At 44.8% G+C, this 15,535-nt stretch overlaps 1 long non-coding RNA gene across 1 annotated transcript in view; it reads right to left on the reverse strand.

Moving 5' to 3' along the window:
• Positions 1–403: 403 nt before the first annotated feature.
• LOC115659878 overlaps positions 404–15,535 on the reverse strand; it is a 30,306-nt gene continuing 15,174 nt past the window's right edge. The window contains exon 3 of the long non-coding RNA XR_004002660.1: positions 404–981. This is a non-coding gene — a long non-coding RNA (uncharacterized LOC115659878). The remainder of the gene's footprint in view (positions 982–15,535) is intronic.

Genomic DNA, 15,535 nt, shown 5'->3' on the forward strand with positions numbered 1-15,535 from the left:
GGTATCAGATTAGGTGGGTGTGATGGCTTTGGGCCCTTTGGGGTGTCACCTGATATGCTGGGATGCCACTGAGTCAGCCTATTTTGCCAGCCTAGGTCCCCTTTACCTGGCCTTGCTGGGTTAGGCTCACATGCTTCTTCCAGCCAAGCATACAGGCAGGGCCACACCCAGCTGCAGAGAGAGATAGAGATCCTCTCTGGAAAGATTCAGCCTTAGGGGCTCCTCCCAACATTCTGGTGCCTACTCCCTTTGAGGGGTACAAACCCAAAGCTTTTATGAAATTTGCCCCCTCTCTAAATGTGGAAGGAGATATGCACATCTTGCCCCCTGCCTCAGTTAGAAATTATGTAAACTGGGTTATACTATAAACAAGAAATAAGTTTATTAACTACAAAAGGTGAATTTTAAGTGAATATAAGAGATAACAGACAGAACACAGCAGATTACTGACCAAATACAGCAAAACACACAAGCTAAGCTCAAAATGCTTAAGAAACAGGTTACAAAATGGAAATTCTCACCCTAAATGTTATTTTAGGCAGGTTGCAAAGTTTCTGTGGTTCAGAGTTCCAGTTATATTCCTTTTCAGACTAGACCCATGTCTCAGTTTGGACACTCCCCCTGCCTTCCCTTCAGGTGGCTTTAGCAGTCTTTCTTCTTGGGCAAACAGGCCATGAAGAGGAGGAGTCCGCTTGTCTTCCTCCCCACCCTTAAACAGGTTTTACATAAGGCGAAAATCCTTTGCTTTCCAAACTTGACCTCCTTCCAGTGGAAAGTTACAAGAAGTCCCAGGTAATGATTAGTATCAGGTGACAAGACCACCTGACTCTATAGTATTACAGCATCCATGAATCAGTGGCCATATGGAAGTCCAAGCCTTTCCACAGTCCATTGTCCTCACTGATGGGCCATCAGCCCTGTCTGGCTTTTCCACTGTTGTACCCGATGTGTTAGCAGTGGGCATCACCCAAAGTAGCATAGCTGAAATACAGATACATAGTCAATATTTCTAACTTCAGATACAGAAATGATACAGGCATACAAATTGGATAATCACATTCAGTAAATTATAACCTTTCCAATGATATCTTACAAGACCTATCTTGCATAAAGTACATCTCAGTTATGTCATATTCATATCATAAGCATATTTCATAAATAATATGGAGTGAAACATCACAGTGGGCCACTGCCCTGATCCAGAAAGGTGACTCCTATGTTCCTGCTGGACTTCAAGCAGGCATTGGATACAGCTGGTCATAGTGGTTAGAGTTTTCTGAGGTAATATCTTAGCCTTAACTATCTGACAACTTGTACTGCCACGATGATTGAAGTTCCTTGTGAGTCCATGGAAATTTCAATGACTGGATGTGTTTAAATTTTCCTCTAAACGCCATGGTTTCAGCATTCCATGGTGAATAGGGTGAAAGGAAACAGGTCAAATGAATTTACACCTCTCGTTAGTAGATCTGGGAAATTGATGTAAAAATATATCTTTTTTCTCCAATGAATATTTGTTCACATTTTTAGATTAATTTGATTTAACCTCTTGCACACCCACTTCTTTTCTACCCACGAATGTTTGAGAAATTGGATTTGACTGTCAAAAACGTTCATGAAAAGGAAATTTCAATCACATCTGAGCATTCATTGAAGCCAAATTTTAAATTAATGTATGCAAACATTCACACTAGAGGTGTTCATCCATTCGGGAAACAGAAACACCACTGTGTGAGTTATATGACCAATCACAACTAAACACCATAGCTCAAATTTTGAATATCTGCAATAAATCCAACAATAACATATTTGAAAAGACAGCTGTTGATTAAACTGGAATAGCAAATACACCTCTACCTTGATATAATGCTGTCCTCGGGAGCCAAAAAATCTTATCGCGTTATAGGTGAAACACCGTTATATCGAACTTGCTTTGATCCACCGGAGTGCTCAGCAGCGCCCCTCCGGTGCACTGTTTTACCACGTTATATCAAAATTCGTGTTATATCAGGTCACGTTATATCGAGGCAGAGGTGTACTTCTGAGGGACTCGTGATCTGCTTGCAGATATTCTACTTGCAGTAAAGTGGCTACATTTAACAAATTATTAGTTGCAAATTATTTACTCAGCCCTAATTAGTAGTTCAGACAGTGGCCAGGAATCCCCTAAGTCTACCCAAGACTCACATGGAAGGATGAAATTAAGGGGAACACAGCACTCCTGCTCTCTCGGCTAGTTTGATCAGAGCTCCCTGCGGCCCACGCTGCTTCCCACAGCTCCCAATGGCTGGGAACAAATATAAACAAAATGTTTCACAGCCTGCCAGCGGATTACCCTGATGGGCTGCGTGCTGAGGGTTGCTGACCCCTGATATAGAAGCACTTCCCATAAAAATAATAAAAACAATGATATTGTGCCTGCAGTTAAAAAAAAACACCTCACTGAGGGAACGTAGAAATCTGAAAGGCTGCAATATACTTTTCTTCTTTTTGCTTCCTGTCTGCAGTTGTGTAGTGCTGCTACATGCCATCTGCCCTGCTCCACCTCAGAGCTGACTGCATTTCAGTGGCACATGAGGTGATCCCTTTCTATACTGTATGTTATATAGGCCTCAATCATGTAAACACTCAAGCACATGGGTAACTTTACTCACGTAAGTAGTACTAATGACTCCAGGTGGATAAACTACACACAAGCTTAAGTGTTTGCATGATTAGAATTGACAGAAGAGGAAAAAGACTTGGATGTATTTTTTGATCACAGCATGACTTTGAGCCACCAACGTGATGCAGCCAAGAAAAAGGCTAATGCAATCCTAGGATACATCAGCCGAGGTATTTCCAGTAGAGATAGGGAAGTATTATTGCCATTATACAAGGCACTAGCGAGACCTCATCTGGAATAGTGTGTGCAATTCTGGTCTCCCATGTTTAAGAAAGATAAATTCAAACTGAAACAAGTGCAGAGAAGAGCTACTGGGATGATCAGAGGAATGAAAAACCTATTTTAAGAAAGGAGACTCAAGGAGCTTGGTTTGTTTAGCCTAACCAAACGCAGGCTGAGGGGAGATATGACTGCGCTATCTAAATACATCAGAGGGTTAAATGCCAGGGAAGGAGCGGAGTTATTTAAGTTAGGGGTCAATGTGGACACATGAACAAAAGGATATAAATTGGCCACCAACAAATTTAGGCTTGAAATACACAAAGGTTTCTAATCATCAGAGAAGTTCTGGAACAATCTTCCAAGGGGAGCAGTGGGGAGCAACAAACCTAACTGGCTTCAAGACTCAGCTTGATAAGTTTATGGAGAGGATGATATAATGAGACTGTCTACAATGGTATGTAGTCCATCCGCGACTGCTAACAGCAAAAAAATCACCAATGGCTAGAGATCGGATACTAAATGGGGAGGACTCTGAGTTACTACAGAGAATTCTTTCCCAGATGTCCAGCTGGTGAGTCTTGCCCACATACTCATGGTTCAACTGATCACCATATTTGGGGTCGGGAAAGAATTTTCCCCCAGGTCAGATTGGCAGAGACCCTGGGGGGATTTTCACCTTGCTCTGAACCATGGAGCACAGGTCACTTGCTGGATTAAACTAGAGTAAATGATGGATTCTCTGTAGCTTGAAGTCCTTTAAATCATCACTTAAGCACTTCAGTAACTCAGCCAGAGGTCTATTACAAGAGTGGGTGGGTGAAGGTCTATGGCCTGCGATAGACTAGATGATCGTGATAGTTCCTCTTGGCCTTAAAGTCCATGATTGGGGCCAGAGTTTGTAAATCAGTTTGTTAAGCACTTTATGATCCCCCAGAAGGAAAGGTGCTCTACAAAAGAAAGAGCATTATCACTAACTACTTCCAAAAATACAGTGGATTTTCATTCTTGGCTTCCCACAGAATAAAGAGGATGCTCCATCTCCTCCAGACCTGCTTTGTTGTCCTTCTGCTATAGTTCCCCTCTCAAGCCAAAACAAATTCTCAAAACATGTGCAATTCCCGCTGATGTTAATGGGAATCTTTTGCACAAAAATGAAGATGGAATTTGGCCCATCAGTACTTGCTGTTTCCAGAACCATCAGTCTCCAGTACCTGGACTTCTCATGTCTCATCGATAGAGCAGGAATGGGTGGACGAGGAATAGCTTAACTAGAAAATGGAGTTGCTCTGAGCCCAGAAAGAGAGGAAAGTAGAAGAGGACAAAACCCCAACAGTTCCTCAGCTTATTATCTGCAACAAGTACTATGTTATAAAATCAAAAGAAAACTATACAAAGGTGAAAAGGGGGTAACTGTGTGGTAAAGTTGTAACATGGGGAACTCCCTTTGCCTTCCACCCAGACCCCTTACTGCTCTAATCTTAGATTACATTAAAAATATGTTTAAAAGATTGAGGCAGGGGACTGCAGGAAAAGAAAGGACAGTCTCATGGCTAAGGCAGTTGATTGCTGCTCTGGTGAACTGGAATCCATCCCTGCCTTTGCCAGAGAGTTCCTGTGTGATGTTGGCCAGTCACTCAAAGCAAACTTCTCCCAGATGGTCACTAATTGTGTGTTCCTCATTTTTTGGGTGCCCAACCTGAGACCCTAGGGTCTGGTTCGCGGAAGTGCTGAGCATTCACAGCTGCAACTAAAGCCAATGGCTGCTGTGCTTTGGACATATGAAATGCCATATAATGTTAAATGCTCTGAAAAATCAGACCTTAGGAGTCTTAAATTGGGCACCTAAAATTAGCAAACACTTTTTACCTGAATGTCTTTGTGCCTCAGCTCCCCATTTGTAAAATGGAGATAAGCGCACTCCCTCATCTCACAGTGTGTTGTGAAAATAAATCCATGTTTATGAAGCATGCAGATATTATAGTGATGAGCACCACAGAAAAACCCATGAGGAAATTAATAATTCTGCATTCAGAGCACGGTCTGAACACTGTGCAGTAAATACGGTCTGCGGCCACATATTGTATAAAGATGATAAAATAAAATATCAATTAGCTGCTTATTCAGTGAGCACCATCCATCCTGTGCACTGAATGAGGCAGCAGTGCTGTAGAAAAAACACTATGTGATCCTGGAATTAAAGACTCATACACACAATGTGGCTAAATGACAGTTGCACAACCTTAAATCTGGTATTCCCTAACTTTTAAGTGCTTGACTTTGCAACCTTAATGTTCTTTTAACATAGTTTGTGTGTGTAATTTCCTAGGTTTTAAAAAAGCAAACTGAAAACATTCATAGATTCCAAGGGCAGAAGGGACCATTGCGATCATCTAGTCTGACCTGTATAACACAGGCCATAGAACTTCCTCAAAATAATTCCTGGAGCAGATCGTCTCAAAAAAACATCCAGTCTTGATTTTAAAATTGTCAGTGATGGAGAATCTACCACGACCGGGGCCGTCCTTAGGCATACGCAGCATACACAGCTGCGTAGGGCACCCGAAAATTTGAGGCACCATTCCCCTCGCTGGTCGCAGCTGGAATCCTATCTTCTCCGGCCCTTCCCCCATGCTGGATCAGCGGGCTTCTCCCCGCTCCAACCCCGCTGGCTGAGGGCTCCAGCCTCCTGCTCTGCTGCCCCAGCCCCGGGGAGCCCAGAGCGGCACGGATGGTCACTGGAGGCCCAGTCTACTGCTGCCCGGAGTGGAGTCCCTCCCTGGATCCTGCCTGCCTGTGCCGCCAGGGGGCCAGAACACTAGGAGTGAAACTTCCACATGAGTCAGCACAGGAGGAGGAGGAGGGGGAGAGGCGGGCCAAGGGGAGAGGGAAGAGGGACTTAAAGTGATAGTGTGCTCACTGTACCTCACACTTCCCTCACACACACACTGTCTTTCACACACAGACTGACTCTGACAGCCACATACACTCTGCCTCTCACGAGTCAGAGTTCTGCAATACAGATTGTCACATACACAGTCTCACACTCCCCAACACACACACTGTCATATAGTCACACACACACACACACACACACACACACAGGCGCTCTCTCTCTCTCTGTCTCTCTCACAAGCACTGGCTCTCTCTCACACTCACACACACACCTGTATTATTGTTGCTGTTATTATTGTTAGGTACTTCCTGTCAAAATGCCTGCGGTGAGCCTGGAGTGGCGAGGGCCTGCAGGAGGGCCATGGGCTCTGGCAAGATGCAGCCCCCATGTGACAGTGTGAAGCCTGCCTTGAGCCACTGTCACAGCATCTGCTGCGTACAAAGCTCGGTGTGTGTCAGCAATAAGGAGGGTTCTGGGGGTCCGCGGGCAGAGGTGGTGGCTGTGCCCTCGACACACTGGGGTCAGCGGCGCTGGCTGGGGACCGCCTTCGGTGGAGCATTGGGGTATCAGTTTAATAATACTGCGTAGGGCCCCATAAAACCTAAGGACAGCCCTGACCACGGCACCTGGTAAACTGTTCAAATGGTTGATTATTCGCACCATTAAAAACTTATGCTGCATTTCCAGTATGAATTTGGCTAGGCTCAACTTCCAGCCATTGGATTATGTTATACCTTTTGCTGTTAGCTTAAAGAACCTATTACTAAATATTTTTCCACATGTAAGTACTTACAAACGGTAATCAAGTCACCTCTTAACCTTCTCTTTGTTAAACTAAACAGATTGAGCTACTTTGGTATAAGCCATGTTTCCTAATCCTTTAATCATTCTCGTGATTCTTCTCTGAACCCTCTCCAACTTATCAACATACTTCTTGAACTATGAGCGCCAGAACTGGACACAGTATTCCAGCAGCAGTGCCACACACAGAGGTAAAATAACCTCTCAACTCCTACTTGAGATTGCCCTGTTTAAGGATCCTGGGCTTGCATTAGCACTTTTGGCCACAGCATCGCACTGGGAGCTCATGTTCAGCTGACTGTGCCTCACTATTCCAAAAATCTTTTTCAGAGTCACTGCTTCCCAGGTTGGGCCCCCTATCGTATAAGTATGACCTACATTATTTGTTCCTAGATGTATACTTTTAGCCATATTAAAATGCATATTGTTTGCTTGTGCCTAGTTTATATCAAGTGCTCCACATTGCTCTTAAGCAGTGACCTCTCCTCTTCATTATTTACTATTCCCCCAATTTTTGTGTCATCCACAAACGTTATCAGTGATGATTTTATGTCTTCTTCCAGATTCATTGATAAAAAATGTTAAATAGTATAGGGCTAAGAATCAGTCCCAGAGGGGACCTGATAGAAACATACCCACTTAATGATGATTCCCCACTTACAATTATGTTTTGAGTAAACAGTTAGCCAGTTTTAATTTATTTAAAGCTTGCCATACTGATTTTATCTTTTTTAAATCAAAATACCAGGCAGTACCAAGTCAAATGCTTTATAAAAGTCTAAGAACATTACAAAACCCCATTATCTTTATCAACCAAACGTATCTCATCAAAAAAGATATCAAGCTAGTCCGACAGCATCTATTTTCCATAAACCCATGTTGATTGGCATAAATTATATTACCCTCCTTTAATTCTTTATTAATTGAGTCCCATATCAGCTGCTCCATTATCTTGCCTGGGATCAATGTCAGGCTGACTGGCCTATAACTACCTGGATCATCCCATTTACCCTTTTTAAAAATTGGCACATTAGTTTTCTTCTAGTCTTCTGGAACTTGCCCAGCACTCTAAGACTTATTGAAAATCAATAGTCCAGCAAACTCCTCAGTCACATACTCCCGAGATACTTGTGGACTATAAAAAATGTTATCATCCTATGATGAGACTAGAACATCTCTTTTTCCACAGTCCATTCCTGACTTCTTGCACCACAAAGGGTATGTCTACACTACGGGATTATTCCGATTTTACATGAACCGGTTTTGTAAAACAGATTGTATAAAGTTGAGTGCACGCGGCCACACTAAGCACATTAATTAGGCAGTGTGCGTCCATGTACCGAGGCTAGCATCGATTTCTGGAGCGTTGCACTGTGGGTAGCTATTCCGTAGCTATCCCATAGTTCCTCCGCCCCTTGGAATTCTGGGTTGAGATCCCAGTGCCTGATGGGGCAAAAAACATTGTCGCAGGTGGTTCTGGGTACAGCCTCACCCCTCCCTCCGTGAAAGCAGCGGACAACCGTTTCGCGCCTTTTTTCCTGGGTGAACTGTGCAGACGCCATTCCACAGCAAGCATGGACCCTGCTCAGATTAAGACCGCAATCGTGGACGTTGTAAACACCTCACGCATTCTCGCGCAGTCTATGCTGAACCAGGACCTGCAAAGCCAGGCGAAGAGGAGGCGGCTACGGCAGAGCGGCGACGAGAGTGATGAGGACATGGACACAGAATTCTCTCAAAATGCGGGCCCCTGCACTTTGGAGATCCTGCTGGTAATGGGGCAGGTTCTAGCCATTGAACGTCGATTCTGGGCCCGGGAAACAAGCACAGACTGGTGGGACCGCATAGTTTTGCAGGTTTGGGACAATTTGCAGTAGCTGCGAAACTTTCGGATGCGTAAGGGCACTTTCATGGAACTTTGTGACTTGCTTTCCCCTGCCCTGAAACGCCAGAATACAAAGATGAGAGCAGCCCTCACAGTTGAGAAGTGAGTGGCAATAGCCCTCTGGAAGCTTGCAATGCCAGACAGCTACCGGTCAGTTAGGAATCAATTTGGAGTGGGCAAATCTACTGTGGGGGCTGCTGTGATGCAAGTAGCCAAAGCAAACATTAAGCTGCTGCTACAAAAGGTTGTGACTCTGGGAAACGTGCAGGCCATAGTGGATGGCTTTGCTGCAATGGAATTCCCTAACTGGGGGGGGGGGGGAGGGCGACAGATGGAACTCATATCCCTATCTTGGCACCGGAGCCCCAGGGCACCCACTACATAAACTGCATGGGATACTTTCCCATGGTGCTGCAAGCACTGGTGGATCACAAGGGACATTTCACCAACATCCACATGGAATGGCCAGGATGGGTTCATGACGCTCGTATCTTCAGGAACACTACTGTTTAAACGGCTGCAGCAAGAGAATTACTTCCCAGACATGAAAATAACAGTTGGGGATGTTGAAATGCCTGTAGTTATCCTGGGGGACCCAGCCTATCCCTTGATGCCATGGCTTATGAAGCCATACACAGCCAGCCCGGACAGTAGTCAGGAGCTGTTCAACTACAGGCTGAGCAAGTGCAGAATGGTGGTAGAATGTGCATTTGGCCGTTTAAGGCACACTGGTGCACATTACTGACTCGCTCAGACCTCAGCCAAACCAATGTCCCCATTGTTATTACTGCTTGCTGTGTGCTCCACAATCTGTGTGAGAGTAAGGGGGAGACCTTTATGGCGGGGTGGGAGGCTGAGGCAAATCACCTGGCCGCTGATTACGCGCAGCCAGACACCTGGGCGATTAGAAGAGCACACCACGAAGCGGTGCGCATCAGAGAAGCTTTGAAAACGAGTTTCATCACAAGCCAGGGTACGGTGTGACTGTTGTGTTTGTTTCCCCTTGATGAACCCCTCTCCCCACCCCCGACTGACTCATTCCCTGTAAGCAACCCACCCTCCCACTTCGATTACAGCTTGCTTAAGGAAATAAAGTCACTATCGTTTAAAAATCATATTCTTTATTAAAAAGTCATTATAAAAAGAGGGAGAGAACTGACAAGGTAGCCCGGATGTGGTTTGGGAGGAGGATAGGAGGGAAGGAAAAGGCCACTAAAAATATTTCAAAGTAATGACAGCCTTTTGGTTGGGCTGCCCACGGGTATGGAGTGGGCGGGTGCACAAAGCCTTCCCCCACGTGTTCTTACACGTCTGGGTGAGGAAGACATGGAACATGGTGAGTGGTGAGGGTGGTTATACAGGGGCTTCAGCGGCACTCTGTGACCCTACTGCTGTTCCTGAAGCTCCACCAGACGTCACAGGATGTCAGTTTGATCACACAGCAGCCCCAGAGTTGCATCACCGCTGATCTTCCTGCCTACACCTCTGATCTTCCTGCCGCCACCTCTCATCTCGAGCATCTCTCCTGTCCTCACGTTGGTCCCTCCTGTCCTCATGTTCACTGGCATCTTTCCTGTAATTTGATACCACGTCCTTCCACTCATTCAGATGAGCTCTTTCATTGCGGGTTACTTCCATGATTTCTGAGAACATTTCGTCTCGCATCTTTTTTTTCCTCCGCCTTATCTGAGATAGCCTTCGGGATGGAGTAGGGAGGCTTGAAAAATTTGCAGCTGCAGGAGGGAGGGAAAAAAGGGAGAGAAGTATTTTAAAAGATACATTTTACAGAACAATGCTTATACTCTTTCACAGTGAACAACACTATTCACCTTACACAGTACATGTGATTTCACTACAAGGTCGCATTTTGCATCTTAATATTGAGTGCCTGCGGCTCTGGTGTTAGAGATCTCACAGATGCAGGTCCGGGAAGCAGAATTCAGCTTGCATGCGGCCATGGTAAGCTATTGTCTTTTGGTTTCTGCAGCCTTCATATACACAGTGCCCTCCTTTCCCAAATACCAAGCAAATCTCGTTCAGTGATGCTTCTTTCCTGTTAACATGCAGCAGCAGAAACCACCCCCTCATCCAATTCTGTGGGATGATCGCTTTACCCCTCCCCCCACCGCGTGGCTGGTATCATGGAAGATCACTGCTAAACACCCCCCTTCCCCTCCTACTGCGTGGCTGTTAGCAGGGAAGATCCCTGCTAGCCAAACATGAAAAAGCTTAGCGCCATTACGCCCCTCCTCTCCCCCCCCCCCCCCCCCCCCCCCCGCTTGGCTACCTGCAAGGAAGGATTTCTTTTAAGCAACAGGCAAATAGCCCAGTAGGAATGGCCATCTCTGTCCCCTTAATTAAATTCCTGAATTTCAACCAGGTTACCATGAACGATATCACTCTCCTGAGGATAACATAGCGAGATAAAGAACAGATGTTGCTTGAATGCCAGCAATCACCGGGACCATACGCAGCTAGGCTTTGTCATGCAACGATACCAGATTACTTGCTACATGCATGGTGTGGTCAAGTGTCCTACCATGGTGGACGGAATAAGGCTGCCTTGCCCAGAAACCTTCTGCAAAGGCTTTTGGAGTACCTCCAGGAGAGCTTCATGGAGATGTTCCTGGAGGATTTCCGCTCCATCCCCAGACATATTAACAAACTTTTCGAATAACTGTACTGGCTGCGAATGCATCCCAAGTCCTCAGGGCAAATCAATCATTAAAAAACGCTTGCTTTTAAACCATGTCTTATATTTACAAAGGTACACTCACCAGAGGTAGCTTCCATGGCTTCATTGTCTGGGCTACTGGCTTGGGAGGGCTGGGATGGTAATTCCGTCTGGGTGAGAAAAAGCTCCTGGCTGTTGGGGAGAACTGAGTGCTGTGTGCTCTCTGCAAGCTCGTTCTTCTCTTCCTCCTCCTCATCTTCCCTGTCTGCAGAATCTTCAGCCATGGCTGAGATTACCACCCCCACCTTGCAATCCACGGACAGGGGTGGGGTAGTGGTGGCGCAGCCCCCTAAAATTGCATGCAGCTCAGCGTAGAAGCGGCATGTTTTCGGCCCTGCCCCGGACTTTCCGTTTGCTTCTTTGGTTTTCTGGTAGGCTTGTCTGAGCTCCTTAACTTTCACTGTGCACTGCACTGAGTCCCTGGTGTGACCTTTCTCCATCATGGCCTTGGAAATTTTTTCATGTTTTTTCATTTCGTCTTTTGGAACAGAGTTCTGTTAGCACAGAATCCTCTCCCCATATAGCAATCAGATCCAGTACCTCCTGTGCAGTTTATGCCGGAGCTCTTTTTCGATTCTCAGGAGACTGCATTGTTACCTGTGCTGATGAGCTCTGCGTGGTCACCTGTGCTGGTGAGTTCTCCACGCTGGCCAAACAGGAAATGAAATTCAAAAGTTTGCGGGGCTTTTCCTGTCTTCCTGGCCAGTGCATCCGAGTTCAGATTGCTGTCCAGAGCGGTCACAGTGCTGCACTGGAGGCCAATACCGTTGATTTTCAGCCACACTAACTCTAATCCGATATGGTAATACCCATTTCAGCGCTACTCCTCTCGTCTGGGAGGAGTACAGAAACCGGTTTAAAGAGCCCTTTATATCCATATAAAGGGCCTCCTTGTGTGGACGGATGCAGCGTTAAATCAGTTTAACTCTGCTAAAATCAGTATAAACGCATAGTGTAGACCAGGCCAGAAACCTGCTCAGACTCCATTAACTGGATCTCCACACTGTGCTGCTTTTAGGTTTCCTCCACCAACACCTTTGGGTTTGCGCAGAAATACTAGGTACAATGTCCCTTGTCTTGTATCCTCAGATCTTTTCCCAGGACCCAAGAGGAGGAGGGGATGGGTCTGCCTTCCTGAAGATCTCTCTGGCTCTGGACTCAGTTAGCCTGCTCCTCCCCCTTGCATTGCCTTCCTGTGCCTTTTTATCAGTACTCATCTGATGGCTAATAAATCCCTTAGTTTACCCAGCCTGCTATCCTGATTCGTTTCATTCCCCAGCCAGACCTCTCTGAGGGAGCTTTCTAGTGTCAGCGTGATCAGAGTGCAGGGAATTAACAGGTGAGCCTGCACTCTGTCACATTCTGTTCTGTATTTCTAAAAGCAGCAAAGAATCCTGTGGCACCTTATAGACTAACAGACATATGTTAGTCTATAAGGTACCACAGGATTCTTTGCTGCTTTTACAGATCCAGACTAACACGGTTACCCCTCTGATACTGTTCTGTATTTGGGGACATATTTATTGAACTCTTCTGCCTTATTATTGATAACTCTACCATTTCCATCTAGTAATGAACTGTGATGCTCTGTACCTCAGAGGAACCCTCTATATCCCCATGTTCATCTTTATAAAAAAATTGTGTGGCATCCAATGCAAAGTTTGTCATGTTGGGTGTCTTCAGAAGGCTCATGACGCACTAAGCACGGTTGTTACAGTGATGTTATAGTAACTGTTACAGTAATTGTTATAGTAATGTTATAGGTTATAATTTCATGTATGTAGTTATGAGGCTGAAATGTATCCTCATGGCTTAAAACAAGCCCAGGCAAAAACTCTCCAAGAGCAGAGAGGCAGTTCACACCTCATCAGGGCATGTATGGGACAAACCCAGCCCAGTGTCACAGGAACAAAGGAAGCTGGCCTAGAAAGCAACAAAAGAATCTGTTGGACTCTCGAGGGAGTCACCCCCCTTCCTTTGGTCAGTTTGGAACTGCGATGAGGTGATGCTCATCTGACTCTGAAGGGGCGTGGGGCAAAGCCAAGAGGGAAAAAAGAACATGATAAAAGGGAGAGACATTTGCCATGCTCTTCCTCTCTCTTCCACCTACACCTACACACACCACACCAAGCAACTGAAGTGCTGATCAAAGGGAAGAGCCTGGCTGAAGAGCAACCAGATAGCCTGTGGCGAGAAGCATCTAAATTTGTAAAGGCATTGAAAGTGTTAAGATCACCTTAGAATGCATTTTGCTTTTATTTCATTTGACCAAATCTGACTTGTTATGTTTTGACTTATAATCACTTAAAATCTATCTTTATAGTTAATAAATTTGTTTATTCTACCTGAAGCAGTGCATTTGGTTTGAAGCATGTCAGAGGCTCCCCTTGAGATAACATGCCTGGTACATATCAATTTCTTTGTTAAATTGACAAACTCATATAAGCTTGCAGAGTCCAGTGGGCATAACTGGACACTGTAAGACAGAGGTTCCTAGGGTTGTGTCTGGGACCAGAGATATTGGCTAGTGTCATTTGCTTGCAAGCATCTGGGAGCAGCTTACATGCCAGAGGCTGAGCGTGAACAGCCCAGGAGTGGGGGTTCTCACAGCAGAGCAGGGTAAGGCTGGCTCCCAGAGTCAAGGTTTGGAGTCACCTAGCAGATCTGGTGTCCAGATAACACCAGACGGGAATGTCACATGAACCAATGCCACTGTCAGGATTATTTTTGTTCCTAATATATTTTAAAAACTCCTTGTTGTCCTTAACTCTGCTGGGCATAGATTTTACCTTGTATCCCTTGGCTTCCCCAAATCCATCTTCTACAATTCTTAACTTCTGATTTATATTCTTGACTATTGACTACCCCTTTGTTATATATAATTTTTATTTTTTACAGCTGCCTTCACTTCCCCTCTAAACCAGGTTGGCTTTTAACAAGAACAGCCTTCTTCCTTGATTGTGGTTTTTTGGGTCTCTAGTAAAGTGTTCTTAAATTATTCCAAATTATTATTCACATTTTTCTGATTAAATTCTTCCTCCCAGCTGATTTGACTCATAATTATTTTCATCTTTGTGAAACTGATACTTTTAAAGCACACATATATATTATTGGTCTGGATTTTATTCTGCTTGCACTTTATAAATGTGACCAAGTCATGATCACTTGTACCTAAGCTACCATTAATTTTTAGTTCTGTGATCAGCTTTTCTTTATCTGTTAGGCTAAAGTCTAACATAGAATTCCACCATGGTGGTTGCAACACCTTTTGAGTTAGGAAATTGTCATCTATTGTGTTTAGAAATTCCAAGGATGTTTTCCTGCATGAGACCTCCAGTATACATAATTCAAACAGAAGTCCCCATGATCATGCAGCTTTTTTTTCCTGCATATCACAGATAGGTACGTAAAGAAGTGGTCATCCTGTTCCCTAGTGTGATTTGGTGGTCAGTAGCAGACACCAGCTGATACCCCCATCTTGTGCTTTTGTGTTAGGATATTGATCCTTAAGCATTCAAGATGATTTTCTTCTGAGTCATCAGTGACTCAGAAACAGGTAATGCCATTTTTGATCTAGAGTACCATTCCACCACCCTTTTTGCCTACCCAATCCTTCCTAATAGGTTATAGCCATTAATTTTAACATTCCAGTTGTGCGAATTCTCCCATCAGGTTTCAGTAATACCAACTAGATTGAATTTATGCTCATAAATGAGCAATTGCAATGCCTCTTGTTTGTTACCCAGGCTCCTGGGACTGGTGTATAGGCAATTCAGGATTTTTTTCTCTTCATGTCATGTAACTTGGTTCCTTGATTAATTTTATTTTCAACACCTTGATTTTGTGCTGACTGAGAGCTCATATCTGCCCTCTTTTTACCCTCCCCTTTCGTTATTTGTTTTACCCCCTTTTTGACTATTCTAGCCAGCCTGTCTCCAAGGAGATTGGTCCCTCTTCTACTGAGGTGGAGGCCATCCAAACTATGTAGCCCCTTCTCCCCACAGAAGGCGGACAAGTGTTCCACAAAACCAAAGTCCTCCATCCTACATGACTAATTAGTCAACAGTTCACTTTCAGAATCTTCTGCCTTCTGTTTTTCTTTGCTTGAAGGACAGGAAGGATCTCAGAGAAGATGGCTTGGGCATTCTTTCTCTTCAGCATGCGGCACCAGATTGACACCCACATGAATCATCAGCAGGGCAGGAACCTTTAAATTCACTGCATAGAACTCTGCTGCTCGAACTAACAGAGAAACTGATAGCAGTAGTAAGTTATCTTCCAATATGTGGACCAGCCCTAAAGGAGGGTAAGCTACATATTTCGACACTGTATTAC

The sequence above is a fragment of the Gopherus evgoodei genome, chromosome 1 (genome assembly GCF_007399415.2).
Source record: "Gopherus evgoodei ecotype Sinaloan lineage chromosome 1, rGopEvg1_v1.p, whole genome shotgun sequence".
NCBI lineage: Eukaryota > Metazoa > Chordata > Testudines > Testudinidae > Gopherus > Gopherus evgoodei.